We start from the raw sequence: 27,906 nt of genomic DNA on the forward strand, positions 1-27,906 counted from the left end.
GAGCATTTACATACTCACATCTGAAATACTAGGCAACGTGTAATGAATTCTGTACACAGCATGCACACAGCACAAGCCCCGCTAATCCTGCCTGCCATCTTAGGCTCGCAGGAGCAAGATACGCAATGCATGCAGCACACGAGCACCGGGGAAGGAGGAGGCAAGGGACAGCTCACCTTAAATGCAGTATCTGATTAATGTTGTAAGTGACATTGCATATCAGCCTCAGAGTCTTGGTTCAACTGAGTAGGAGGGAACAAAGAAAAATGTCATCAACTGCTGATGCAAGATGAGCCCAATCACTAAACACTGTTTAGCAAACTCCAAATTCTGCAACCAGACAGTAGAAGGCATTTCACACACTTAAGCAGAGCTGCTGCACACTGCATGTGTCCTTCTGCCTCTGAGAACCAATCCTTTTGCTAAGGAAGAAAATAAGCTGGAACGAATACAGTCATATCCTCTTCTTGAAGAAAGCTTTCAATACAGTATGTATCTGGTCCGGGATGCATTTTATAGGCTGTTAATTTCATAGAATTGCTAACAACAAAAACCAAAACTGTTAAGCTATTGCAAAGAACAGGATGATTCTGATAAAGGGTATAGCATTTCTAGATTATTTTTCAAAATCCTAAACGGTGCCGGCAGGCTTGCAGAAGAATGCATGATCAGCTGTCTGTATCCGTTCTATAACCTTTAACCACAAGCAGCGTAAATGTATCCTGCTGAATGTATCTGCAGTACAGAACGGCAGATACCGCTTCAGACCAAATTGTATTGAGATGGGAATGAATTTTCTTAAAATGAGCAGCAGAAAAAAAAAATCAGTACAGAAAAATAAATTGATGCTGAGTTTCTTGGGATGTATAGCTGACCATCGTGAACAATAAAAGCTATATTTAGGATATTGACCTAAATAATACTAAGACTTACAGCTGCATACTGTACGTGTTCAGAACATAGAAAATGCAAAATGATTTTCTCCTCCCTCCCCCTTCGAAAGCTAAATTTAAAAGTAACAAGCCATTTATAGGAATACCGAAAGGCTTTAGACGGTACATACTGTAGGAGAAGAAATCGTGTTGTGCTGAGAGGCAATGTTCTTTGTTTTACTTTGAAGCTTATTTTAGCTACGCTTGTACGATGACATTGACATCAGGTCAGGGCCGACGCTGGGTTGCTATCCATTTTATGAGTGAAATGTTTCCCGAAAATTAAATCTCATCTACTCAAACACCAAATTTCATGTCTTCTTCAATACACCTCCCTACCCCCACTGCTCAAGATTGATGGGACCTAGTTTGGCTGTATGTAATAAATTGGCATCACTTTCTGCAGAGACACCAATACAGAATTGTGAAGAATTAATTTTTTAAATAAAAAAAAACCTTCGAGAATTCTTATGCACATCCCCTTTCATTGCTTCCTATCAACACACACACACACACACACACACAAAATTGAAGCTCAAATTGCAATGAAATGTTTAACATGTGGAACAAAAACTATTGAAAGAGCTGCTTATTCAGGATTTTTAAGAAATGCCTAATAAGCAAATACTATTTTGCTACAAAACCAGTGTCACCATGTCCCCAAAGAGGAAAACAGCGTAGCTTGCTAGAAAAATTTTCTCCAGATTGTGCCGGCAGGTAAAAAACAAAACAAAACAGAAAAAGCATTTCATTTACCATGCTATATAAAACAAGCAGTCATTTATTTTAAGGAAACAGAACATGTTCTTTTCCACTCTGTTTCTTTAGTTACAAAGAAGCCATACCCACCCCCACCCTTAGAACCTGGATATAAGCCAACATTTTTATAAAATGCTATGAAATGGATTTTGAATATGGAATATTTACATTTTTTGTCTTCTTATCTCCCCCAAAGTCATTAATTGCCTATTGCATCACTGCATATGCTAATGTTAATTAATTTTAACACGTGCAAAAAATGAATTGGTATTTTCTGAGGTTGCTCGTTTTCCAGCGCCTCTCTCTTCTGTAAGAAATGGCTGAAAATAATCAGGTGAACCAAACATTCAAGTTCCCCAGAATTTCTTAAAGGAGAGAGGGCATTTGGACATCTCAACATAGGTACTAGGTTTCACAACTGGATCTTTTGTTTCTAGCTCACTTCCTATCTCCTTCCCCAGAACAGAAGCGATTTTTAGCTGAATGAGTGGAAAGTACCCTGCCCACCTCTAGCCCTTGCACTTTAGTCTCTGAGTTGGGTTGTTCCCGTGGTAGGTCATACCTGAGCTACAGCAAGTCCTCTTCTCCTTGGAGCACATCTCTCTCACAACTACTCCAGAAATAAATGTGGCTCTAACGAACACAGTAGCTCCTGATCTAACACCAATGGTGGAGCCATCTTCCCCACCCCCACATCATAGCTCTATGAGCTCTGGCTAACAGTGACAGCGACAGAAAATTAGAATGGAGTGTCCTTAGGCCAGTTCCTCCTTTACCATGGGGGCCAAGAATTCAGAGAGACTATCACACTGAGTTACAAGCCACGGGTTTCATAGAAGGCCATCTATAAAGCAGGGTCCTTTGAGGAGGAGGTTGGCAAACACCTAGGTATTTGCCACTCAGTATCCGTTGAGAACGTCTCCATTAAGGACATTTGAAAGCTAGACCTTCATGTTAAACATTCACAGATTATTATTATTATGTAGGCTAAATATTCACAATTATGGAATCTGACCACATTGAACTAAGTCGCTGCTTCCTCTGTCTGGGATAATAAATGACAGTGACAATGACAGTAATCCATATCAAGCTCCCTGGAGAGGTGTATGGTGTTATGTCCTTTTATAGGGAAGGGTGGTCTGGTCTCCTACTGGCACTTATAAAGTAGATGCCAGGGCAAGCCATTTCCAAACCTCCCGTGGGGTTCCCTATCTCTCCTTGGTCAAAACGAGCTGAAAAGCCATACATTGGTTTATTTTGTGATATTCCAAAACACTCAGCCAGCACATCTGGTATGTTTGCCAAACCTGCTAGGGTTAAACAAACACGTACTATGGCTGAAAATATTCAGAGGGACGAGCTTGCTTAGGCAGATATTCTCGACTAGTAAATCCTGTTTTGTACTTAAAAAAAATGCTCACACCTACCTAAATTACTTCAGCTTTGTCATGATTACAAGTGGCAAAGATATGCATTCGCTTATGATTTTTAAAAATTGCGTGCACCTCATTAACCTCCTCGGGGCGTAAGCACAGACATTAACTTAAAAGAAAAATCCCTTTTCCCCAGTGAACATTTGAGCCTGCTTCTGCCACTCTGACGAGTCAAGCACAATGTATCCAAAATAATCTGGCAAGAGCAAGCTGGAGGACAGAGCTAGCCAGCAGCGAGGGTTGAGTCTTTCACTTTGATTAACGTTCTTACTTGCTCTCCGTCTCCTTGTCCTGCACGCTGAGCTAATTTTATTTTCGGTTCTATGGGTTAAAGTTAAATTACATGGCTTATGCAAAGTACATAATTCAAGTATGAACAAAGCTTGACTCTCTACGTTTTTTAAAAAAAACATAAAGTCAGGGCACTGAGTCCCAGAGGAATCCTTGGTTGATAAACATTTGGATCGGTTTGCATATTTCTTTATGCCATTCGATACATTAAAATTTACAGCTGGTTTCTTTTTACACCTAGTATAGATGGTCAACTTGTGGGTGCATCTGTTATCAGGTTAGGCTATTCTAACTGAAATTTAAAAATTAAATATTCGCCAGATAAAACACTTTGATTTAAATTCTTCCAATGAAAAGGCTTAGATTATTTTTTATGAGGTTGGTTATTACATCTGTCTATTGCTGTATTCATCCCTGGAAACAATTTGATGACTTAATTTATCAATGACTGAAAATACCTTTGGGTGATATTTTAGATGAAATTTTTGGGAAAGTCCAATCCTACTCTGAACATCTCTGTCTTGCCTAGAGATCTGGGCAGGAACTTCTGCTTTCTGTTGATCAGAGCTGAAAGTCTGTTCTAGCTATCAATTATGAGGAATCTACTTCCTGTTCAATATTTTAGCTTATTTAATTATTTTATTCACATTGTAATTATTTTATTTAATTCTAATGCAACAATCCTGTAAAGTGGGTATTAATTAATTTTTATAAAGATTACTAGTCACATAGTAAATAGCAGAACTGGGATTCGAATCTAAGTCTAATGGATTGCAGAGTTTGTCTTTCTACCAATCATAGAGAATAAAACTTCCTTCTATGTCCACACTCCACTCCTAATATCATTAATTTTTTTTTTTGTTTGCAGATACCTGGTGGAGGGGCCCTTAGCTTCTGGGAATTAACAAGTTCTCTAGTTTAGATGAACCTGTGTCTACTTTCCAGGCTCTGGGAATTTTGAGTACCTAGGATGCCACCAACCAGAAATTTAAAAATTAAATATTTGCCAGATAAAACACTTTGATTTAAATTCTTTGAATGAAGAATTTAAGATAGGCCAGACTTAGCAGGCAGAAGAGACAGCAGAAAAAAGGAGGAATCAACAAGTTTGGAGAAGTTAAGGGTGGAGAGCTAATGATTTGGGAGGAAGATTGTCATAATTTGGAAATGTTTTATGTGGTAAAGTAGGTGGAAGAAGTTTGAATTTCCAGACAAGCCAAGATTTCACCTAGTGAAATCCAGGATTTCCATATCGAAGATGAGGAAATTAAGGCTGAGAGAGAGATCTGGTGATTTGTACAAGATCACACCCTTCATGAGTGAGTGCAGCCATTCACTGTGTTAAGAATTGTGGCTGGTTTCCTTTCACACCTAATATATTCAGTAGTTGTAAATGTTTAAAATTGAGTTGTTTGACTATTCTAATCTAAATTACAATTAAAAGAAAAATCAGTGCAACAATCAAGACTGACCTGCTTTGATTCACAAACAGTATTTTTCTCCTGTATGAATAACCTATTATGTGTTACTTCCCCAATATGTTTTTAAAATGGACTTTTAATTTTCTAATTAATTAATTGATATTTTTCTGTGCTGGGGATCAAACTCAGGTCCTTGCACATGTAAGACAAGCATTCTACTCCTGATCCACCCCCAAATGGACTTTTAAAAAGCCTAACTTTGGGGTAACAGATTTTTCTCTGCCAAATTTAGTGTTTTCCATGCATCATTTTAACAAATGATTCTATATGTTAAAATCTGTTCATTTTTCCCTGTCTAAGGTCCCTTCCAGTTCTGTACATTTGTGATTCTAAAACATCCAGCCCATCTTGCCTTCTCAGGTTGGATAGGCCAAGTGCTGGACTCCAAGTCTCCGGCCTCCTGGTGTTTGTGACCAGATGACTGTGTCACTTCATTGGCAGTAATTTTATATGGCAGCCAGATGGCTCTCAAAGGGGGTTTTCTAATCAACCAGCTCCACCCTGCCTGGGAATATGAGAGGATTCTCTTGCTCAGTGCTTGTGAGGTGTAGACATGTCAAACTCCAGGACATGTCAGACTCCAGGAAGCTACCTCCCATTCTTCAACATTGGTTTTCTCACCTCCACCCATTAGCATCTGTGAAAGATGTGGGAAAGGGTGTCAAGGTTTGGGCAGCAAGCCTTAGGGACCAACTGAGGTTCACTCTCCAGGAAAAAGCTGGAAGAAGAAGGAAATGTGAACTATGTGGTTTTCCACACAGAAAACGTGATAAATGACAGAGCTTCAAGGGAGGCTGTAGTGGACAGCTACCTTAACCTAATTCAGATCCTCCTGTGGAGCTGTCTGCAGCAGGTGTCCTCACCAGTATGGACACCACTACCTCAGCTTGAGATAGAAATGAAAGAGTTCCTGCTTTCATTTCTCAGTGCATTTGAAACATGGCACTAAATATGACCTTGAGTGCCCTCGGAGATCAAGAGCTTCTCTATGCCCCTACCCACGTGCTCACCAGCTGCCTTGACCTCTGGCCACTCACGGAATGAAGAACAACTCAAAAACAGGGTTGTCTAGATCCTGAATTAGCAAAACACACATTCAGCAGAAAGTTGAGATTTTTCTTTCTAGAGATGCTGATAATTGTATTGAAAAAGGAAGGTAGGGATATAAATGAAGGGGTTCAAGGAAGCATTTGTACAGATCCATAAATCCACCTCATGTGAGAGCAGAATCCTCTCCTTGTGTCCTCCTTCACCTTGGGCAACAAATATTCCCAGACTCAATGTAAACAAGTAAGGAACAAACTTACTTGTTTTCTCCCCTCTGAGATAAATGACTTCGCAGCTCACAAGAGCCACAAGCACGCTCATCTTCTCAGCCAGAGCCGCTTAACAAACCTCAGTGAGCCCTTCACTCCCTCTGGACTCAAGATAAAAGCACAATATGTTTTTGTTGTATTGAATTATCTCCCTTTACTCGTGTCTCTGCTTTCCCCTGGGACAGCTTCATGTGTGCCATGGCACTGAAGCCTCGAGCAATGGCAGGCCTCACTAGGGGAAGCTCTTGCCTCCCTCAACCAGTGGCATCTTTGGCTTTGGGTTTTGAAGCCACTTCCTAAAACCTGAGAACTTGCTGGGTGAGTTAGGGAATGGCCCTGGGGCTGAAAACCCCCATAGAAGTCTTTCAAGGACTTCGTGGCTTGTTTACCAAGGGCAGCCACACTGACTGGCAGGCAGAGCACAGTGCTATGTGCAAACCTGTCCTTCCTGGAACAGGGAATGGGGAGCTGGAAATGAGAGTGGCCTTCCAATACCACCAGGGCCTCTAAAACGTGCCTCAACATTTCCTCGGGCCCTTGGTGGCAGAGTGTGTTTCCTAGAATTACAGGATGGGGACAACACCATCTGTGCTCTTTTAATTTTTTTTTTCCAGTACTGGGGGTTGAACCCAGGGGTGCTCTACCACTTAGCCTCATCCCCAGCCCTTTTTTTTTTTTTAAATTTTGAGTAAGGGTCTTGCTAAGTTGCTTAGGGCCTCACTAAGATGCTGAGGCTGGCTTTGAACTTGCAATCCTCCTGCCTCAGTCTCCCAAGCCACTGAGATTACAGGTGTGCACCACCACACCTAGCCACCCATTTTATTTTTTATTTTTTACTTTGAGACAGGGTCTTACTAAGTTGCCCAGGCTGGCCTCAAACATTCAATCCTCCCGCCTCACCCTCCTGAGTAGTTAGTATTACAGGTACCCAGCTATACCTTTTTTTTTTTTTTTTTTTGAGGAAGAAGAAAATTGAGTTCAAAGACAATGTCATACCTGAAGACCCTAGCAGCCAGGATAGAAGCTATATTCCTTAATTTTTAGTATTCTACTCTTACATACATTGGCTCAATTTAAAAAAAATCCTGTCACTTAGATATTTAATAAGTAGTTATTGATTAGATGGTTAATGAATAGATGCCTGTAGAGAGGGTTTATAAGATGTTTCTCAATTCCTCTTAGAAGAAAATGTTATGGCATACTTGATTTTTTTAAAAAGCACAACTCAAAGTAGTTTTGACCAAAATAGTAAATATTGGTCAAAAATTACCTGGAACCAAGTATTACTTAAGAAGAATTGGAGAACTAGACTTGACTACTATTTTAAGTCAATCAGACTAAGTTTAGCCAGCTGAAGTTACCTTTATTCTATTTGGTTTGCAAAGAAAAATCTCATGAGTTAGCATAAACAGCTAAAAATAAGTTGCAAGTTTCGTTTTACATTGTTCAGTCTGGTTTTGAAACCAAAAGGTGCAAAACGAGGAGATTCACCAACACCTACGAAAGTCAACCATTCAAATTGTCACCTTTCTAGCATGTTGTCCTGATGGCCAACTTACCTCCTGCCAAGAAATTTACACCTCTGTCCTTCTCACCATGGTCTCTTGAAATGAGTCCCCCGAATAAATAAGGCCAGTAATGGAGGAACAGTGGCTTGTACATTAGTGGATTGTCACGTCCGGACAGGATGCCACATAGGCCTCAGCCCAAATGCTCAGTGTTGGTCTTAGGTGATGCTGGAGGCCCTTCTGCAGAGCAGAGGAGTAAATAAAGCTCAAATCTCATTAAGAAAGGGCTCTGAAGGTAGTGAGCACCAAGAGTGCCCCTTAACCCAAATGCCCGTGGCCTTGTGTAATGCTGAACTGCCAACACAGGCAGCTCCTCATAAATTTAATTTCAAAACCTTCTTTCCAGGGCCAAGTCTGGCAAAAAGGTGTTGGACAGAGGCATCAATGCTTTGAAGGGGAGGCAGCCACCTCACTGGGTAGCATACAGCTTGTGGCATCGGGCACCCAGCCTGGAGAGAGGTGCTGTTACAAGAAAGCCCTCAACTGAATGCGAATGAAAGGGGCAGAGAAGGGTTAATCTCCCTCCATTAGAGGAGGGGCCGTTTGACGAAGGTGAAGAGAATAATCTGTGTGAAGGGCAGAACAGACAAAGAGCCATTCCAGAAACGAAATTACTGCGCAGGGGCTTGAAGGATGATTTGTCCTCGATTTTCACTGGGAGACCCTTTCTTAGATCTCTAGATCTTTACCCAGCTTTGAAGTTACAGTCTCTGGGAGGGGAAAGGGGGCGTGTTCACACTCCGTGCTGGAATCCTGGAGCTTTGATTCCATCAGAGGTGGGCTAGCTCTGAAAGGCAGAGGGTCAGGCCCAAGCCACCAGGACCCTGTGGAGGCCCAACCACAAATTAGAAGGCGGCAAAATAAACAATAGGAGTCCCATCCCCAGAGGTGGGGAACTCCCTCCTCTTTTTCTTAAGACTTATTTTTAAAAATTTTTTAAAAGTTGCTTTTGAAACTCTCTTTTAAAAATAGATCCAAAAGAAGTCCCACACACAAAAATAAGTACAATAAGTATATGCTTTATTGTTCCCCTCAACATTGTCTAAACCAAGCGACGGATACTGGTATACTCTTAGGTCAGGCAGAGATCTTGCCTGATTTCCCAGATTCTACATGCTCTCTGCGAGTGTCTCTGTGGTTCTGTGAAATGTTATTGTGTGTCTACATGGGTCACGTAGTCGGGTCACAGAACTACGCCATCATCACAAATCCCTGTGCCACCCCCTAGTTGCATGCTTGCCCCAGCCCTGAACCCTGAGCCCTATCTGTTCCTATTGCTGTACTTTGGTATTTGGAATTTGGAATTATACCATATGTAACCCTTTGAGATTGGCCTCCTTCCCCCCAGCATAATGCTGTTGGGATTCGTTCAAGTTGCAGGTGAACAGCGAGTACTTTTTTGGATGAATGGTGTTCCAAGTTCTGGATGTACCACAGGTGGTTATCCACACACTTGTGAAAGGACATTTGCCTTGTCACCAGTTTGTAGCTATTAAAAACAAAGCTGCTATGCGCGTTCATGTACAGGTTACTGCATGAACATCCACTTCCGCTTCTCTTGTGTAACTACCGAAGAGAGGAACTGCTGGATAATAGGTTAAGTATATGTTTAGCTTTATAACAAACCATCAAACTGTCTCAAAGAATGGCTGTGCATTTCCATTACCATCAACAGGTTATGAGAGATCCATCCTGCCTACATTTCTCATCAGCATTTAATAACATCAGTACTTTTAATTTGAGCCATTCTCTTTTAGGGGCTCCTTTTGATGGTCCACAGTCAAGATTGGCTTGTACAGTTTGGGGGTCTTCAGATCCTGGGGAGTTGGCCCCAGATATCTCCCACTGTTCCTGGTAGCTGTCTAACAGCATTTTGTGCTGACATCTAGATGATGGGAAACAGGAATGGTCTCTTTGGATATGGTGGGAGCTTTCAGTTTTGCCCAGTTGCTTCTGACTGTGTGGTGGCACATCGCCTTCAGGGGATGCTGGCCTCTCAGAGGTAATGGCCCTTGGCCCAGCAGGCAATGGTCCTTGGCCCAGCTACTCCTATGGGAAGGGGTAGAGCTTGCCTGGGCCAGCACCCTCCTGTACCTTTGACCTAAGATTTTATAAATGCTTTTTATTCCCAAGGTTGGTTAGTTAGTAGTTAGTTAGTTAGTGTGAGGGGAAGTGGGACTTGGAGTCAACATAAACAAGTAAGGGTGGGAACACCAGTGGCACTTGCCAGATCATAGAACCCACTGAATACGTTTTTGCCTTTGAACTTCCTGCTTTGTGACCACCCAATATTTTCAAACAGGGTCCAGACACCTTGTCTGCATTTCATGGAGCTCCAATTTCTGCCCTCAAAGGGTTAGATCTGATGGCACGTTGTCACAACATAGACTTTCCTGGCTGGGGATCCAAGTCCTGTGAGTAATCAGAACTTCTTCTGAGTATCATGAGGAGGTGCCTCAGCCGAGGACGTTGTTCAGGACAACATGGACATGGGCTTTGCACAAGGCAAACGGATAGGACTTGAACTGCCCGTGTCATTCTCGGGCTTCTATCAGTTGTACCTCAGATCTAAGGAAAACTGTTGACATTGCCAGAATCTATACTTATTGTGAACCTGGATCCCCAGGTGGATGAGTTTGGGATGAATCAGGAGAGGAGCCATCCTGAGTGGGGACAGCCATGAGTTAATGGCGGCACACGCAGAATCAGTAAAACTTGGTGATCATAGGCCAACTCCCTGGTGCCTGAGCATGGAGGATGGCACAGGTGGGGCATGCCGGGGGGTCTGGCTCTAATGCTTCCGCAGCTGTCATGGCAGAGCGAGCCATGCAGGAAACTGACAGGTGAGTTACAGAATCCAGACACCAATTGGGGACTCTGGGGAGCTGAGCTGTCTGTGAAGGCAGAACCTGAAGGTCAAATGATGCAATGGGGGCCTTCCAGCAGTTGAGGTCATGGAAGGAGAGGAGGCACTGGGGCCCTCAGATACCAAGCATGACTGGTGGATGTGGCCTGCTGGTTTCCGCTTGTTCCACAGGCAGGAGGGAGCGTCACACTTCCTCTTAGAAGGTGAGGAGGACCTATGGTTGTTTCGACCATTGTTTTCTAAATTTCCATTTTCAGTCCCTGCCCTGAGGTCCATTGCTGTCCCCTCCCTGTTGTCCGAGGCGGGCCAGCCACAGAACCTTTCCGCTTTGGAGAGGAGGCCCTCCTGTCCGAAGTTCTGCTATAGCTCCCCTCCAGCCCTGGCTTTCCTTCTTCTCATCTCGAGGCTGCCTTGCCTGGAGATCTGCCCAGGTGTTTTAGTCTGGCCCTTGCCTAACCCCGCTCTGCTCTCTTGGTTTCTGACTCTGGACTCACCCCCGTGCTCTGCTCTTGTGGTTGGACCTCCTGGACACCCTCTGCATGGCTGCCCTGGGTCCTCTTGCATCTAGTTTAGTACTACCACCTCAGGGCGCAGGGTCTGGCCTCCTTAGGTGACTAGGATGGATATCTGGGCCCCTCCTGGGGATGAGGGGATGGCTTCAGGAGTGAGTCTTCTCGTTGATTCCTTTTGTCTACTACCCAGTGGTTGGTGTGTCTTTGTCTAGTTCAACCTCCGTCACTGAATGTCTGGGTGACCACCCAGGAAGTAAATGAACCATGTTGGCCTCTGTGATCTCATATTTACAATAAGTTTCCTGGTTCCCTAGCAAAGAATAAGCTTTTTATTATACCATACCAAAGGAAATCCCAAAATGCAGAATCAAAAAAAAAAGGCTTCAAGGTAAACTCTGATTGAGAAATGTGCTATAGCGTGGGTATGGTTTGTCCTCCAGGACTTTATGTACCAGAGGCTTGGTTCTCAGTGTGGTGTGTTGAGGGTGGCAGGACCTTTAAGAGGTGGAGCCTGGCTCAGTGAAAGGAAATTAGGTCATGGGGCACATTCCTCAGAATGGGTTAATATAGGCCATGGGATGGGATTCCTTCCTGTGAGGAGGATCATGATGAGACAGCCTGGCACAGCTCTAAGTCCCTCTTCTGTGTGTGCCACTTCCTACACTTGCATGTGATTCTGCCTTTTATCATGAGGCCCTTGCCAGAGCTGAGCAGATATTCTCTCAAACCCCCAGTGCTGTGAGCTAAATAAATCTTTTTTCTTTATGAAATTCTCAGCCTCAGGTACTTTGTTATAGGAGCACAAAAGAGGCTAGGACAATATACTAGTTTGGGGTTGCTTTACTTATCTTATTTTTTGATTTTTAAAAAATTTTTAAAGTCTTACCATTTTTTTTAAAGATTTCAATTTTTTAAGTACTTTTTTTTTTTAGATGTTGATGGAACTTTATTTTATTCATTTATTTATACGTGGTGCTGAGAATCGAACCCAGTGCCTTGCACATGCTAGGCAAGCACTCTACCACTGAGTCACAACCCCAGCCCAAAGTTTGTACCATTTTGATCTTTATTTATTGATACGTGGTGCTGAGAATCGAACCCAGTGCTTCACATATGCTGGGCAAGTGCTCCACCACTAAGCTACAACCCCAGCCCTGCTTTACTTATTTTATATCATAAATGTTTGTCAAATTGAATGTACATTGAACTAGTTGAATATTGCATGCTACTGGTTGTCAGACTTTAATGTGCGTAAGAATTGGGAGGATGAATTAAAATGCATATTCTTGGGATGCCTCTCAGAGGTTCTGATGCCACTATGGCCTGGGAGCCTGCATTTGACTATGAGAAACTAAAGGGCACCAAGGTTTGGAAATAGACACTGAGACCTTTCTGGAGCCTATTCACCAGTGCTCATCAGGAGCTCTAAAGCAGGTCATTGAACCATATGCTCCAATTTCTAAGGATTTTTCCTAAGATGTCCACAGGATTTATCTTAAGAATGTTTATGTATTTATAACAGTGCAACATGGGCGGTATTCAAAATGTCCATGGAAAGATAAGTTAAGATGTATCCATACGATGGAAACGTAGACATTAAAAATCTCCTGTTTTCAAAGAGCATTTAGTGACTTTGAAAAATATTTGCTACATGTTAAGTAGAAAGTGGAGCAAAACCTGCCCTGGCTACTGGAGATTGAACCTGGGGTGCTTTTAATTTTGAGACAGCTAAGTTGCTCAGGCTGGCCTTAAATTTGCAATCCTCTTGCCTCAATCTCTGAGATCATAGGCATGCATCACTGCACCCGGCTCATCTCAATAATTTTTAAAAGAATATATACAAGAAAAATTAAAAAGCACTTCTTCATCAAAATATTTACATTGAATTGTGGCTTGGTGTTAGTTTATTTTCTTTTTGATATTTTGTTTAATTTTCCAGGTTTTATTCAGAGAACAGTTATGATTCTAGTAAAAAGATAATTTTTTCAAAGAAAAGAAAAAGAACTTGCCACCTTGCCACCTCCTTGCTGAGTTTTAGGATGATGCCTGTCAGATCTGGAATGTGGAGAGAAGTTCCCCCATCACCCTTGAGGGCTGCACTCATGATCAGAGGCTGTCAGACAAAGAGAGGAGGCCCCACTCAAGGTCAATGCTTCCATGAGTGGTTTCTAAATCTCCTTTTCCCAACATACCAGGAGCCCCCAAAGGTTTGCAGGAATCATCTTTTGGTAGAAAGGTGACTCATCCATCCACCCTGGAAGATTTCAGCAAATCCCAGGTCAAACATCTCACTGAATGAGATTAGTGGCCGGCCTCTCAGTTAGGCGTCTGGCCTAGAGTCAAGGTTCCCCAAGTGGGCACTGAAACCTACCCCATGTGCTTTGGCTGGTTAGGAGTGGTGCTAAGAATCCAGATGAAAGAAAATTAAGAAAGACAAAAAAAAAATTTTTTTCCCCCAAAACAATGATTTTGGGGGGTGGGGGCGGGGTACTGGGGATTGAATGCAGGGGCCTCCACCACTGAGCCACATCCCCAGCCCTATTTTGTATTTATTTAGAGACAGGGTCTCACTGAGTGGCCTAGCACCTTGCTTTTGCTGAGGCTAGCTTTGAACTCACAATCCTCCTGCCTCAGCCTCCCAAGCCACTGGGATAAAACAATGATTCTTAATAGCAACATCAAAAGCCCAAACACTAGTACTGACCATAATGAAGGTGATTACTTTCATTGACTGGATGTGGATTTTGCTAAGTTGCCCAGACTGTTCGTTTCAGGCATCCACCTTACTTCTTCTAACAGAGCCTCCACATTACGTTTTTCAGAAACACCATTTTAGAGGAGGGAGGAAGCATTAAAAGTCTGATGAAAACCAGAGGCTGCTTGAGTTAATAACAAAACTCGAAGTCTCCAGTGTGGTGTTTTCCAAGTTGGTTCTTGACAAGAAATTAGGGGATTTCAGCGTGAGAAATTACAAAGCCCCATTACTGTGAATTCTTAGCTTTGGTGAATATGATGCGGGCTTATTGCAAAACCCTCTAAAAGGAACAGGAGAAATTTTATAATGCTGACCCAGGGGAAGGGAACACTTCTGCGCTCTGACTATTAGAAAACTTCTGGGTTAGAACAAGCAAGTGTTGTAGGCGCAGCCACATGAGACTGCTGTGTTCCTCCACATCTGCTCAGCATGGGTCAAGGAAGCCAGACTAAGACCTTCAGAGGTCTCTCTGCAAAGACTATGGTCTCTGAAATGTGAATGATACACCTCATGTATAATCAGAACTGAAAAAAATTATAAAACCCCAAATTAAGGTAAGTTCAAGAGAGTCTAGCTTCTTCCATGAGACCTACTTTGATGTTTTATTGGGGAAAATGTCAGATATTAAAATATTTATAAAATGTGCACTTATATACAACCCTGCCTGGATGGTGTTGTCTGTGAGTTTACCCTGTCAAATGGTCATGAAGATCTGTGGCTTTCTTTCAAACACTAAGTGTCAACAGCAGTGAAATTCTGGTTATGCGAATTCATGGTCACACCCCTCTTCCTGCTGTACTATGCAGCCGAAAATTAGAAATCAGGATGTTGACCCCTCCCCCACCCAGCCACCACTCATATGTCAATTCCAACACACTATGAGCTTTGAGGAGTCCTGTCAGATGACAGCTGAAATTATCGAGCTGTGCTTAGCCCGTGTGCCTAATGCACAGACACTGACATCTTTCCTCCTTCACTGGGGCCTTGGGCTCTGCCCTTCCTGGGAGACCCTGTTAGGCTGGGACTCCAGCAATAGATCATCCCCACGTGGCTCCAGCTTTTGAAAACTGGTACTTGTTCTCAACTTACTTCTTTGGCTTTCTGCTTCTAGAAAGCACCACAGTCCCCCATTAACCTGTCTTTATCTTTGACTTTCTCTATCGGCAGAGTCAGCTCCCAGCTCAGGAGATATTTTCAGCCCCTGGGAAAATGGATCTCCAGAGGTGGCAGTATTTTTGCCAAAAATCAACTTGTTATTCTATTCCACTCCTCTTCAGCCCACTCCTGGTATCAGGGGCCTGAGCAGAGTTTAGGCAGCAGGACTCGGAGAGCAGACCAGGCATTGGGCTCTGTCGTCAGCTATCTGAGAGGCTGAGTCAAACTGGCCAATGACCGACCTTTTCATACAATGGACAATGCATGCTGTTTAGGGTGTGGATGTGGGTGCTAGAAATGTCAAGTCCAGTGGCAACATTTAATCAGAAACCAGACTGTTTAGCTAGCTATTGGGGACAAAATGAGAGAAGTAGGTACCTGGCAGCTCAGACAAAGGCTCAAGTTTGTTGTTATTGGAGGCCTTTACATGAAGGGCATCATAAGGCACCTACCATGTGGTTACTGAAACTTACCAGTGAGCGGAAAACTCAACCCAGATCAACAACAGTTAAGAGTCTACAGAAAACAGAAAATGAGCCAAGCATTCTCCAAACAGCGCTTAATAACCTCACATTATTTCAGTAAATATTTTGAAACTTCCTGAACAGAAAAAGTTAGAGTTATGTATCAACTCCTTTGGGGTGTCGTATTAATATCTTGACCTAGGCCCTTTTCAGCCTTCTTTAAAATGTTTCTCTAATAATTTGGTTTGAAGGTTTCTCCTTAGGGAAAATTTCCCCTTACGATCTGGAACAGATGAGGTACAATAATCTCTCAAAGTCCCCAGGAACAGACAGAGATATGTGTTAAGGAAACAAGGAGACTTCCAATAAATCACTATGGCTTATAGTTGGGGAGCAGGATTCCACTGAACAATTTCAGATGGTATGCTTGGATCCAGAACACGAAGGAGACCACACCAGAAGGATCCCAGAGCAAGAGGCCCTGGAAAGAAAAATAGGGGAAGAATGCTCTTCCTGTTTCAGAGGCCTCCCAGCAGCAGGTGCTCACCTACAGTCTTAGGGCCGCAGTGGACAGATGCACCTTGAGAAGCCTCACTGCTCCTTGCCCATAGGCCAGATGTTATCTAAGAGGGTCAGTTAGAAAATTCTAAATATCTGATAAAGTTTCATTTTTCCTGTTGCTCCATTCTGCAACCTTATCCTAGAGCATCTCCAGGTTCTCTCATATTCTATGCCAGATAAAACAACTTCTCCAGAACTCTCCATAGTTGTCACTATGAAGCGGTTGCCTGACGAAGGGACTACATTTCCCAGACAGCTTTGTGCTTAGTTATGATCACATGACTGAGTTTTAGCCAATGAAATGTAAGGAGATATGAAATGCTATACTTCTAGTCTTGGCCCATGAAAATTTCCCTTGTGTAATGTTCCCATCTGCCCACCCACTGCTTTTCATACTGGGGATTGAACCCAGGGGTGCTCTATCCCTGAGCTACACCCTTAGTCCTTTATTTTTTATTCTGAGACAAGGTCTCAAAAATTGCTCAGGCTGGCCTCAAACTTGCAATCCGCCAGCCTCAGCCTCCTTTGTCTCTAGGATCACAGGCATGGGCCACCGTGCGTGGCCCACGTGCACATTTTCACACTCTCTTCTTCCATCCAGGAGTGAAGACACCCCAGGTAACTGTGAAAACCACATGTTGCAGTAGGTAGAACTTCTCTCAATCTGTGAATCTCCAATGTTTTTTTTGTTGTATGGTTGGTTGACCATTCCTTATGCCCATCCTGACCCGTGGTGCTGGGATGGATCTGAGGGGCCTGTGCGTGCCAGGCACGTGCTCTACCACTGAGCTGCAGTCCCAGCCCTGATCGGAATGAATGCATTGAAGAGAGCTGCTCCACTGACCTGTACTGTTTCATGAGCAGGAAATAATCTCCTATTTATTGTTTTTGAGACATTGTACATTTTGGATTCTATTATAGCAATTTGTCTTTCCTTAATACCAGTCCTTTTTAATATACCTGCAATTGTCAAGTGCAGACATCTCTGTGCCTTTTCCTCTTTTCTTTAAATCTTACCCTAAAACAAAAAAGTAGAAATTTAAGCAGCCACTAGGGACAAATAACACTCACCAAATTAATGGTCACAGCATTCAGATCACGCAGCCAGAAGAACAGAAGTATGGCAGGGCCTCACTTTGTGACAAACTGATCTACTAAAAAAGAAAAAAAAAAAAAAAAGAAAAACATATATTAGAATGTGGTAGTTGATTTCAAAGAGCACTAGTTCACGAAGGAATTCACCACTGTTTTCTTGTAAATGACAAGTTTCTCTATTGCCTATAAAATAAGACTCATTTTTAAACCACCCCCACATCAATTTAATGAAGATTTTATGCAGAACACATTCACTGTGCTAAGTAAGCTATACAAGACTAGATGCTGACTCAGGGGATGACTTCAGAAGCCAGGAAAATCATCCTATGTGCTTTGCAGTTCTCATGTGTGCCTTACTATTTTTTTTTTCAGAAACTTAAATTTCTTGAGTAGGAACTTCTAGAACTCATAAATTATAGGCTATGCAAAGATGGAAGAGTTTTTGCACAAAATTATAACAAACATTGAGTTTAATATCATCCCAGATGCGATGACACAAGTTGGAATGAAAATAAGCCCTCTGAGCCCGGTGTGGTGGCGCACTCCTATAATCCCAGCTACCTGGGAGGCTGAGGCAGGAGGATTGCAAGTTTGAGGCCCACCTGGGTAACTTAGTAACACCTGTCTCAAAATAAAATAAAAAGGGCTTGGGATGTAGCTCAGTGGTAGAGTGCTTGCCTATCATGTGTGAGGCCCTAGGTTCAATCTTCAGTACCGCCTGCCCTGACAAAAATGCCCTTTGTAAACAGGGTATGCGATAATGAAGGTGCACATACCAGGACCACCAGAAAATGCTCTGTAAAACATAAGTGCTGTAGACAGTTTCCCACCAGGGCTGCCATCTTTTACCAGGTTAAGTGTGGAAATACCATTTGGTCGCACAGGGCACATATTTGCCTAGAACAAGGTTTATTTTTATGTCTGACGGGTTGGTATAAGATCCAGGAAGCAAACAGTCCAGAACTCTGCACAAACATTCTGGCAGTTTGAAACAGAGGCGTGGGGTGGGGAAGAAAGAAGAGGAGACAAAACAAGAGGTTTGATGTGGGGCTATATTTTTCCCAGGGTTTCAGCGTGTGTGTGTGTGTGTGTGTGTGTGGGTGTGTGTTTTCCCCCCCACTTTCTTGTCTGGTCCAGTGGGGAAAAAAAAGAGATCAGTTCCCTTTGGACCTGTATTGAGAAGGTCTCCCAAAGGCAGTCCCCGCTCCCCCCTCTAATCTGGGCCTGCCAGGCCTCGGGTGTCAGGGAACAAGATGGCGCCCACAATGAAGGGCGCGGAGTGAGGGGGCCAAGGGTGGGCCTTCACTTACTCAGAGGCGCTGGCTCCTCTGAAGCCCAGACGCTGCCCACTCCCTGGGCTCAGGAGGTACCACCGTGTTCCTGCTGTGGGTCTTCACTCCTGGTCCAGACCGGCTCCACATATTTTTCTGATGATGTCACTCATTCTGACTTCCTAGGCTTGGAAAGTTGATCTACAAGTAAAACCTTCCATGAGGTCTTAAAAAATGAAGAAGAAAAGAAAGGTGTGCTGTGGGGAGATGGAGAGGAGAACGCAGCGGCCTCCTTATTTTGAGATTTGCTGCAGCTGTGAGTGCCACTCCCCAGCCGGTTTCCTGGCTGCCGAGGGAGGCCAGTGGCCCAGCCTGGGTGACGTCAGGGCCTGGCCTGAGTCATCGCCAGCAGCCGGGCTGTCCTGCCACTCGCAAGGGGACAAAAGGAACCTTTGATGTCCAGAGGCCCTCCTCTCGGCACACTCTCCCGGGCCAGGAGAACATTCCTGCTGCCTCCCCACCCCCTACTGCCCTTCCTACTTCCGGAACAGTCCAGACAGATTCCACAAGGCCTCCCCAAAGGACATCACCTTCCTGGGCAAGAGAGCCATGGCTGCTCTCGGTCAAAGACAGAAGCAGGGAAGAAGAGGGTTTTCCCCTCTGTCCACTGCCTTCCTCCTTGTGGTGCCCACCTGACCCAGGAAATCCAGTGGTGTTTAGAGATGTGGAAAGGTGACACCATTCTTGTCACAATCCCTGGGCGGCATCCGTGCTTGGTCGCTCTTCTCTGCCGCGTGCTAGAGCCATAGGCCCCAGCTCCCTCTCTGAGTGCCAATACCAGCCAGCTCTTCCTAGATTTAAGGGGGTCCCCATGTATGGCAGGAGACTCAGCTACACAAAGAACGAATAAATGATCATTTTAAAATAAAACAATAGAGTACATACATTGAATTCTTGCAGTGGGATGTTTAAGCCTCCATGTTAAGTGCTTTATGAAGATTATTTATTGGTTTATCACGACAAAGCTATGATTCCTAATTCTACAGAAAAGGAAATGGATGCTCAGAGAGGTTAAGACATTTCTCTAAAGCCTCACAGATAGTTAGTGTCAGAATCTGGACTGTTTGATCTCCATCCACATTCTTAACCACTATGCTGTGCAGCTGGAATGAATGATGGGAGAGGAAGATAAAAACAAAGATAGGACTTGAAATCAGATCCTCTCAGGAAGCAAATCAGGGTGTTCTATCTAGGTGAAGCTGGCCTCTTGGCCTCTGGATGGTCCAACACTTGGCCTACTTGGCAAGTAGGGGGCTACTCAGGGTGGACTGGAGGGCAAGTCTATCCTTGGGTCTAAGAGGGGAAAAGAAACTAGAGCCAGGAGAAAAAGACCGAGTGGACACGGTCTTGTGTGTGGTGGATTCAGGGTCCACAAGCTGCAGTGGACAGGACCTTGGAGGGGGCCCAGGCTTAACTTTGTTGCCCTGGGCTCATGGATGCCATGGGTGGGAGGATCTGTGAAAGGAAAGGGTAAGTCTGGGGACAGCAAGAAGACCAAGGGAAGGAAGACCTGGTAGCCTTCTCAAAGGCATGCAGACCTGGGAAGGCATTGGAGGAAGGTGTGGTTCCGGGTAGGAAGAGAAGCTAGGAGCAATGGGCAGATGTAGACCTGGCAGATCTAGAGTAGTCTCCGGCTCTTCTCACTGTCCTGCCACAGACAGCTGCTTCCTGGTCTGAGTGAGGGTCCTGACAATGGCCAGGAGGGGGATGGTGAGCGGGGACCGTCCACGTGGGGAAGGTGTCTGGGCCCAGGACAAGGGTGACCTTGGAGGTACCCTCTCCCACTGTGGTGTCTGATTCTGTGGGTGGTACTTTTCTGTGATTCTCCTGGGGTTAAATGTCTCCTTCCAAAAAGGAAGACAAAAGCCAGGGACTTCCAGCCCCTCTGGGAGGGGGGTCAGGAGATATTGGCACCCTCACTAATGCTGCCCCACAACCTTCCCTCAACATTCTGGGGTGGGGTGTCTGGCCATGGGGACCCCTTCTTGGCTCGGGGAGTCGATGTCTCTAATGACAGGGGACACTGCATGGTTACCTCATTCCCAGGAGCTCTGTCAGTTGCCATTCTGGGGAATTAAATTGCTCTGCGGGGTCTGAATCCCTTGGCAGGTGGAATTAGCAGAGGTGAATTTCCTAAGAGAGAAAGCCACAAGCTTCTCATCCAGGGAGCAGTGGTACCGATCAGGGATCAGGTTCACTATCAACATCCACACAGAGCCTGACCTTGGGCTGAGGAAAGTGCTTTAAGTTCCAGGCATTTTTGGCAGAAGGATTGTTTATTCTTTTCTTCCCTCTCTGCAGAAAATGCCTCTGGTTGCCTCCCAAGCTCTGTTTCCCCAGAGGCCTGGTGGCCTTGCTTGCTTCATATAAGCAGGTATTTATTTCTCTGAGAGGATGAATAGAGACTGATTAATTTTCATGTTACCTGGTAGCAGCAGGGTAATGCAAACAGGAAAAGAGCAGATAAGTTTGAGACCCAGATCCTTGCATTATATACACTGGGGTTGACATGAACAGTGAGGGTCAACCCCAGGAGTCAGGCAGACCGTGCACTTGGGGATAGAGAAGGGTACCATAGCACCTCCTCGCCCGTACCCCATCTGGAACCTTGTCTCCCTACAACAAATGCAGCTGTGTACTGGAAATTTTCTTAAAAACCTTTGAAAGTTCAAGGAATTCCTCAGAACACTTGTCTAAACTTGTTGAGTCTACCTGTTATCATTTCATCCAGTCTTAAAGAAAAAAGTGAAGATAAAATTCATATACCATAAGGTTTTCCCACATAAGTGCATAATTCAATGGATTTTAATATATTTACAGACTTGAGTGACCTCTGATCTGTTAAGCTCTATAAACAAGTCAGGATGGCGCCTGGCATTTTGCCAGAGGGAGTGGTTTGTGAGGTGGCGCCAGCGAGCCATTAAGTGTGGAGATTCCTGATTGGTTGACTGCTGTATCTAGTTTATGTTAATTAGATAAGCTGTGTGGAATGTATAAATACTGCTCCTGTCCTACAATAAACGGCTCCTACTCCTGCTGTATCAATCTACACAAGTTGCTCATCACTCCCCGGTTATTTTGCTGCAGCTGGACTGCGGCAGAGATCTAATTCTGCAATATTTTTTGTCATCCCCCCAAAAACCTTGTACCTATTAGCCATCACCCCACCACCAGCCCTAAGCAACTGTGAATCTCTTTTTCAGCTTAATAGATTTGCCTTGCCTGGACATTTTGTGCAAATAGAATTATATAATATACAGTCTTTTATATCTGGTTACTTTCACTCAGCCTAATCTATCAAAGTTTGCCATGTTTTAGAATATTTTAGTACTTCGTTCCTTTCTTGTGGGGGCAGGGTACTGGGAATTGAACTCAGGGGCACTCGACCACTGAGCCACATCCTCAGTCTTATTTTATATTTTAGTTAGAGACAGGGTCTCACTGAGTTGCTTAATGCCTCGCTTTTGGCACCCTCATTAATGCTGCCCCACAACCTTCCCTCTCAGCTGAGGCTGGCTTTGAACTTGCAATCCTCATGCCTCAGCCTCCTGAGCCCTTGGGATTATAAGCATGCACCACTGTGCCTGGCCTTTTTATGCCCAAATAATATTCTACTGGGTGGATATATGGCATGTTACCTTTATATCAGTTGAACATTTGTTTACTTTTTGCTACCATGAATAATGTTACCATGGTCATTCACACACCAGTTTTTTGGTGGACTTTTGCTTTCACGTCTCTGGGGCAGAAACCAAGACGTAGTGTTGCTGGGTGACATGGGAGCTCTATATTTAATATTTTGAGGAACTGTCAAACTGTTCTGCAAAGTGCCACGTAATTTATACCCCACCAGCAATGCGTGAAGGTTCTGCTCTCCCCACATCTTAGCCAGCACGGGTCCAGTCTGCCTAGTGGGTGTGGTGTGCTACTCCTTGCGGTTTTGAATTGCATTTACCTGATGACTAAGGAAGTTGAGTGTCTTCTCATGAGCCAAATGACCATTTGTGTGCCTTCTTTGGTGAACTGCCAATTCAAATCTTTTGTGCATCTTTTAAACGGGCATTTTGTCCTCTTGTTTTTGAGTTGTAGGAGTGCTTTGTGTATTCTGGATACAACTATTTAACAAATATTATCTCCCTGTCTGTGGGTTGTGCTTTCACTTTCTTGATGGTGTTATTTGAAGTATAAGAGTTTTTGATTTTGATAAAGTTCTACTTATTGGTCTCCATTTCTATCACTCGGGCTTAGTTAAGAAACAGTTGTCTGACTCAAGGTTATTTACACCTGAGTCTTCCTGTAAGAGTTTGATAGGTTCCATTCTTACATTTAGGCCCGTGTTTCACTTGAAGGTAATTTTGTTTCTGGTATGAGGTAGAAATACAAATTCATATTTCAATGTGGATATCTGGTTGCCCCAGAATCATTTGTTGAAAAGAATATTCTCATGATGATTCTGTACATCTAAAATAAAGCTTATTTAAAAGATAATCTAGCTGGGTATGTAATCCCAGTGGCTCAGGAGGCTGAGGCAGGAGAGTCTTCCTACAAGTTTAAAGCCAGCCTCAGGAATTTATGGAGGCCCTAAGCAACTTAGTGAGACCCTGTCTCAAAATGAAAAATAAAAAGGGTTGGGGGATGTGGCTCAGTGGTTAAACATCCTGGGTTCAATCCCTGGTACAATAAATAAGTAAGTAAGTAAGTAAATAAATAATCAATTTGTTCTTTCCTCTATTGAATTATACTGGTCTTTTTGTAAAAAAATCAATAAATATAAGTATTAGTACTTATTTCTGGATTCTTTTTGGCACTGGGGATTGAACCCAGAGGTGTTTAACCACTGAGCCATATCTCTACCCCTTTTTAATATTTTATTTAGAGAAAGGGTCTTGCTGAGTTGCTTAGGACCTCACTAAGTTACTGAGACTGGCTTCGAACTAGAGATCCTCCTGCCTCAGCCTCCTGAGCCACTGGGATTATAGGTGTGTGCCACAGAGTCCAGCTATTTCTGGACTCACAATTTGATTCCATTGATCTAGATGTCTATTCTCATGCTGGTAACACTCTTTTGATTACTGCAGCTTCATAATAAGTTTCAACATTTGAAAGTGTGAATCCAACAACTTTGTTCTTTTTCAGGATTTATTTTTATTTTTATGTGGCACTGGTGATCAAATCCAGGACCTTGAGAATGCTAGGCAAGCATTCTATCCCTATTATATCCTATTCTATCTTGAATCCTTCAAGATTGCTATGGGGCTCAGTGGTAGAAACACTTGCTTAGCATGTGGAAGGCCCTGGGTTTGATTCCAACCCTGCAGGGGAAAAAAAGTATTTGACTAGTCTGAATCCCCTGCAGTTCCATATGATTTTTAGGATGAGCTTCTCAGTTTCTGCAAAAAGTCCAGCTGGATTCAGATGTTGTGTTGAACCTATAGATCAATTAAATAGGGTCTCTTCTTATCTTAATAATATTGTCTTCTGACCTTATAGCCCGAGAGGCTTTTCCATTTATTTACATCTTTAATTTATTTGACAATATTTTGCCATTTTCAGTGTAGCAATCTTGCACCTACTTCTGTTAAATCTATTTCTAAATACTTTTTTTTCTTGGTTGATATGGTTTAGAGTGGAAATCATCTTCATTTGTGTATCTGCTAAGAGCTTATCCTTTGGCTATTGAAAAACATAAATCCCAGCCTGGCTCCACTATTGATTAGCTGGATGCCCTAAGGTTACTCTGCCTATGTCAGTCTTTTCTGCATCTGAAAAAACAGGAAATTATAATACCACCCCATTAGTTTATTAGGCAGATTAAATAAGGCAATGTGTATGTACTACTATTGTGATCTTGAATCCTGCGGTGCTGTCTTAGGGTGTTGTTGTGATCCAGTCACCAAAAAGAAATTTTAAATTAGTTTTTATTCAATACTTGCACCTCTCAAACACTATGCAGACCCCAGTGATACTTATTAAAATCTTCTATGCAAACCCCATTGCATCCCACAGCTTTGACTCCACTTCTTCTCCCCAATCTTCCTACAAAACTTTTTTTCCCAGTCCTAACCAATGCACCCTGGTCTTTCTACGCCTATCTAGTTCTTCTGCTGATGGGGAAAGAGAAGAAACTGAGCTGGAAAAATCAGGGAACAAACTTAGGTCCCTTAACTCCTATAAAGCGCTTGGTACAGTATCTGATATACAGTAAGGACTCAATATATGTTGACTTAAAAAAAAAATTCTGTGGTTGTTGCATTATGTCCATCTAAACTTCATCTGAATGATGTGGGGTTTAGACCATGACCCCCATGAGAATCCAGCCTGGGGGCTGCTACCCAATAGCCCACCTCACTTATTTAGTACATTTAGAGAGTTTGAATTTAGAATTGTTGTTCTTCCTGAATCATGGGAATCAGCCCTTGGAAAACTGTGAAAAGTTCATGCTTGAGGCTCCCTGAATAATGTGTGGTGGCCGAATCTCTTGCTTTGTCCCCAGCTGAGCATAAGAATCTCATGTTCCCTCCTCTTTTCTCACAAAACCTTCTAGTACCGTGATTTTGAAGCTCCAGTCTGGGGCTGGGGTGTGGCTTGGTGGTGGAGCACCTGCTTTGTAAGAGCAGGTCCCTGGTTCCATCCCCAGCACAAAAGGAAAGAAAGAAGGGAAATAATCTGCAGGTCAGGACCCATTATTTAGTGGGCCAGCTTTGGTTTCAAGTGACAGAGTGAAAGAAAGCAAAATAGAAAATATCCAAGTCCATTATAAGTAGAACTTTTGTTTTGTTTCAACTTTATGATATGTATGTGAGCTGGGTCTCTGAGAAATGTATTTCCTACAGTGGCTGAAAGGTTATTTTTTTTAATGTTTAGGAAACAGAATTGAAGTAGATCTTTTATTAAGGTTTGTTGTTGTTGTTCTTGTTTCTTTTCCTTTCAGTACTTGGACTGGAACCCAGGGTCTTACATACTCTAGGCAAGCGCTCTACCACTGAGCTGCATGTCCAGTCCATTTTTAAAATTTTATGTTGAGGTGGAGTCTCACTAAGTTGCTGAAGCTGTCCTTGAACCTGTGACCCTCCTGCCTCCGTTTTTTTCAAGGAGCTGAGATTAGAGGAGGGCACCACTCTACCCAGCCTCATTCTGGTGTTTAAATAACCGGTAAGGGTGTGAAGAAACACTCAGCAACCATCTGTGCATTCTGATGGGAAGGGTAACTGAGTCCCAGGGATGAAGTTCCATCAGTGGATGTGGGTCCATTGAGGTCTCTTCCTGAACCTGGCAACCCTTGGAGAAGGACTGGGCTGTTGGCCATGTGCCACCTCTCAGCCATCCCCTCCTCTCATTCCCACAAAGTCTGCAAATCTACATGCTGAACCTGTGCAGGATTTTCTATTTTTTAAGACTCACGCATTCCATCTTACTTGATGCTCACAACTCTCCCATGAAGTCCCTAGGTCAGGTCCAAATCCCCACTTGACTACCTAACTCACTGAGTGACCTTAAGCAAATTGCTTGAGCAAACTGGCAAGGCCAGGAGGAGAACTGGATTTTTCACCCCCCCCAGTCTAGCTGCCCCACGGGTTCTCCTCACGGAAACACGTTGCTTTTTTTAGAGGTATGATTCATCGAACTGCCTTAGGAAGAATGTTTAAAAAGCAAAGACCATTTTACTCTCCCCCATCAGATCTAAAAACACTGATTTTTATGGCACAAAACACAAGATAAATAGTTGGCCAAGCCTTGGGAACAGGCACTGTCACTCCCAATACTATTAGTTAAGACTGGGTCATCACAAACAGAAATCAGCCAGGGAGCAGAGGAAAACAAAGTTGTCTGCTTTTGTCCTTTGTGTGGCAGAGTGTCCCCCCTAGTGGCTCTGGAGGAAAATAGCCTCTGGAAACAGATCGACAGATCCTGTGTTGACGCAGTTAGAGAAGCTTGGTGAGCGCTGGCTCTGTGTGTCCCCTGAGACAAGAACAGGGGTTCTCAACAAGGACAGACTTTGTCCCCCAGGGGATTTTTGGCAACATTTGGAGACATTTTTTGTTGTTGGATGAAGGTGTGTGGGGGTTAGTGCTACTGAGTGTGGAGAAACCAGGGACAGCCCCACCTCATCTAGAATGATCCAGCCCAAGCTGTCGGTGCTAGCCAGGTGGAGATACCCTGGGCTACAGAAGGGAGAGAACAGCCCAGGGAATGGGTGGCTCCTCCACGGCTTATGCGGAGGTTTCTCTTTTTTTTGATTCCTCTACAAACTTTTAAAATTAGAATTATTCAGAATTCAAAAGTAATACATGCTCATCAATAAAAGCAATGTCATAAAAGACTTGAAAGGACTCTCTGTTCCTTTACCTCTTCCCAGAATCAGTGTTGGGCAAGGGATGTCACTCAGAGGTACAATATTTATCCCTCATGCCTGAGGCCCAGGGTTCAATCCCCAACATCACGAAGAAAAAAAGAGTTAATATTCTTGGTGTTTAGGAGGTTGAACTGTACTCCAATTCCAACTTAAACCATTAGACTTATGAATCTGGAAGTTTCCCATGGCTATACTTAAGATGTTCATCTCTCACTCCAGGTACCCGGGAAGACCAGGGTCAACGCGGACAAGGAGAATTCTTTTGACTTTTCTCACTGGGATTCAACAACACACATTACAATTTACTTTTAAAAGTTCAACTAGTAGAACATCTGTTCAGATTGAAGATAATGATCTCCTGCATGTTCCCAGATGTTTGGGATGCTCAGAACTGTGGGCTCCAAGAAGTCAAGATGACCCATGATGATCATTAAAGGGAACCGAGTCACATGGTGGTCTCTGGTGCCTCTCTGATGTTTGAGGTCTCATCTTTTTATAAAGAGCTTGGTTCAGGATTAGAATCTTCCAACATTAGAAATTAATGACATTGCTTTGTTGTCTTTGTATCAACGATTATAAATACTTGCTATTATACAAAGGCAAGGTTGGTTTTTTACTGAGCGTGGGGGTGTACAATTTCAGTTTATAACAAATTTATATAAAAACCAGAGACAACTCCAATAAAAGTGTTCTAATGGTACAAGATTAATTAGAGTTTGGAAGGAGTTCTCTGACTCATTCTTGGTATGGCTGATTATATGTCATTCAATCATTCTCAATTGATAAATAAATAGGGTTTTTTTTTTTCACCCAGGAGTTGTTTTAAAAAATTGCTTTGCTGTTAGAACAATGTTGCAATGAATATCCTGACTTTTATACTTTGATTTCTATAGAATACGTTGTCCAAAGTGAGGTTTCCAGACCAAATTATCTTGTGTATTTTTAATTTTAATAGATTGTTTCCAGATCATTTTCAAAAATGTTGAAATGTCATACTCTAACGAGCAATATATGAAATGGAATATTCTCCCACA

General features: G+C 43.3%; 1 protein-coding gene and 1 long non-coding RNA gene across 2 annotated transcripts in view; one reads left to right on the forward strand and one right to left on the reverse strand.

Annotated features, from left to right (window-relative positions):
• Positions 1–18,695, reverse strand: part of Zbtb38 (zinc finger and BTB domain containing 38) — a 70,276-nt gene extending 51,581 nt beyond the window's left edge. The window contains exons 1-3 of the mRNA XM_015486987.2: positions 18,499–18,695; positions 17,165–17,247; positions 177–242 (exon numbers count right to left, since the gene is read on the reverse strand). The gene's annotated coding sequence lies outside the window, so the exon portion shown is untranslated. The remainder of the gene's footprint in view (positions 1–176; positions 243–17,164; positions 17,248–18,498) is intronic.
• Positions 9–27,906, forward strand: LOC125613521. The gene is made up of 2 exons (XR_007344048.1): positions 9–488; positions 27,092–27,906. It is a non-coding gene; the product is annotated as an uncharacterized LOC125613521 (long non-coding RNA).

This window comes from Marmota marmota, unplaced genomic scaffold (genome assembly GCF_001458135.2).
Source record: "Marmota marmota marmota unplaced genomic scaffold, marMar, whole genome shotgun sequence".
Classification (NCBI taxonomy): Eukaryota; Metazoa; Chordata; class Mammalia; order Rodentia; family Sciuridae; genus Marmota; species Marmota marmota.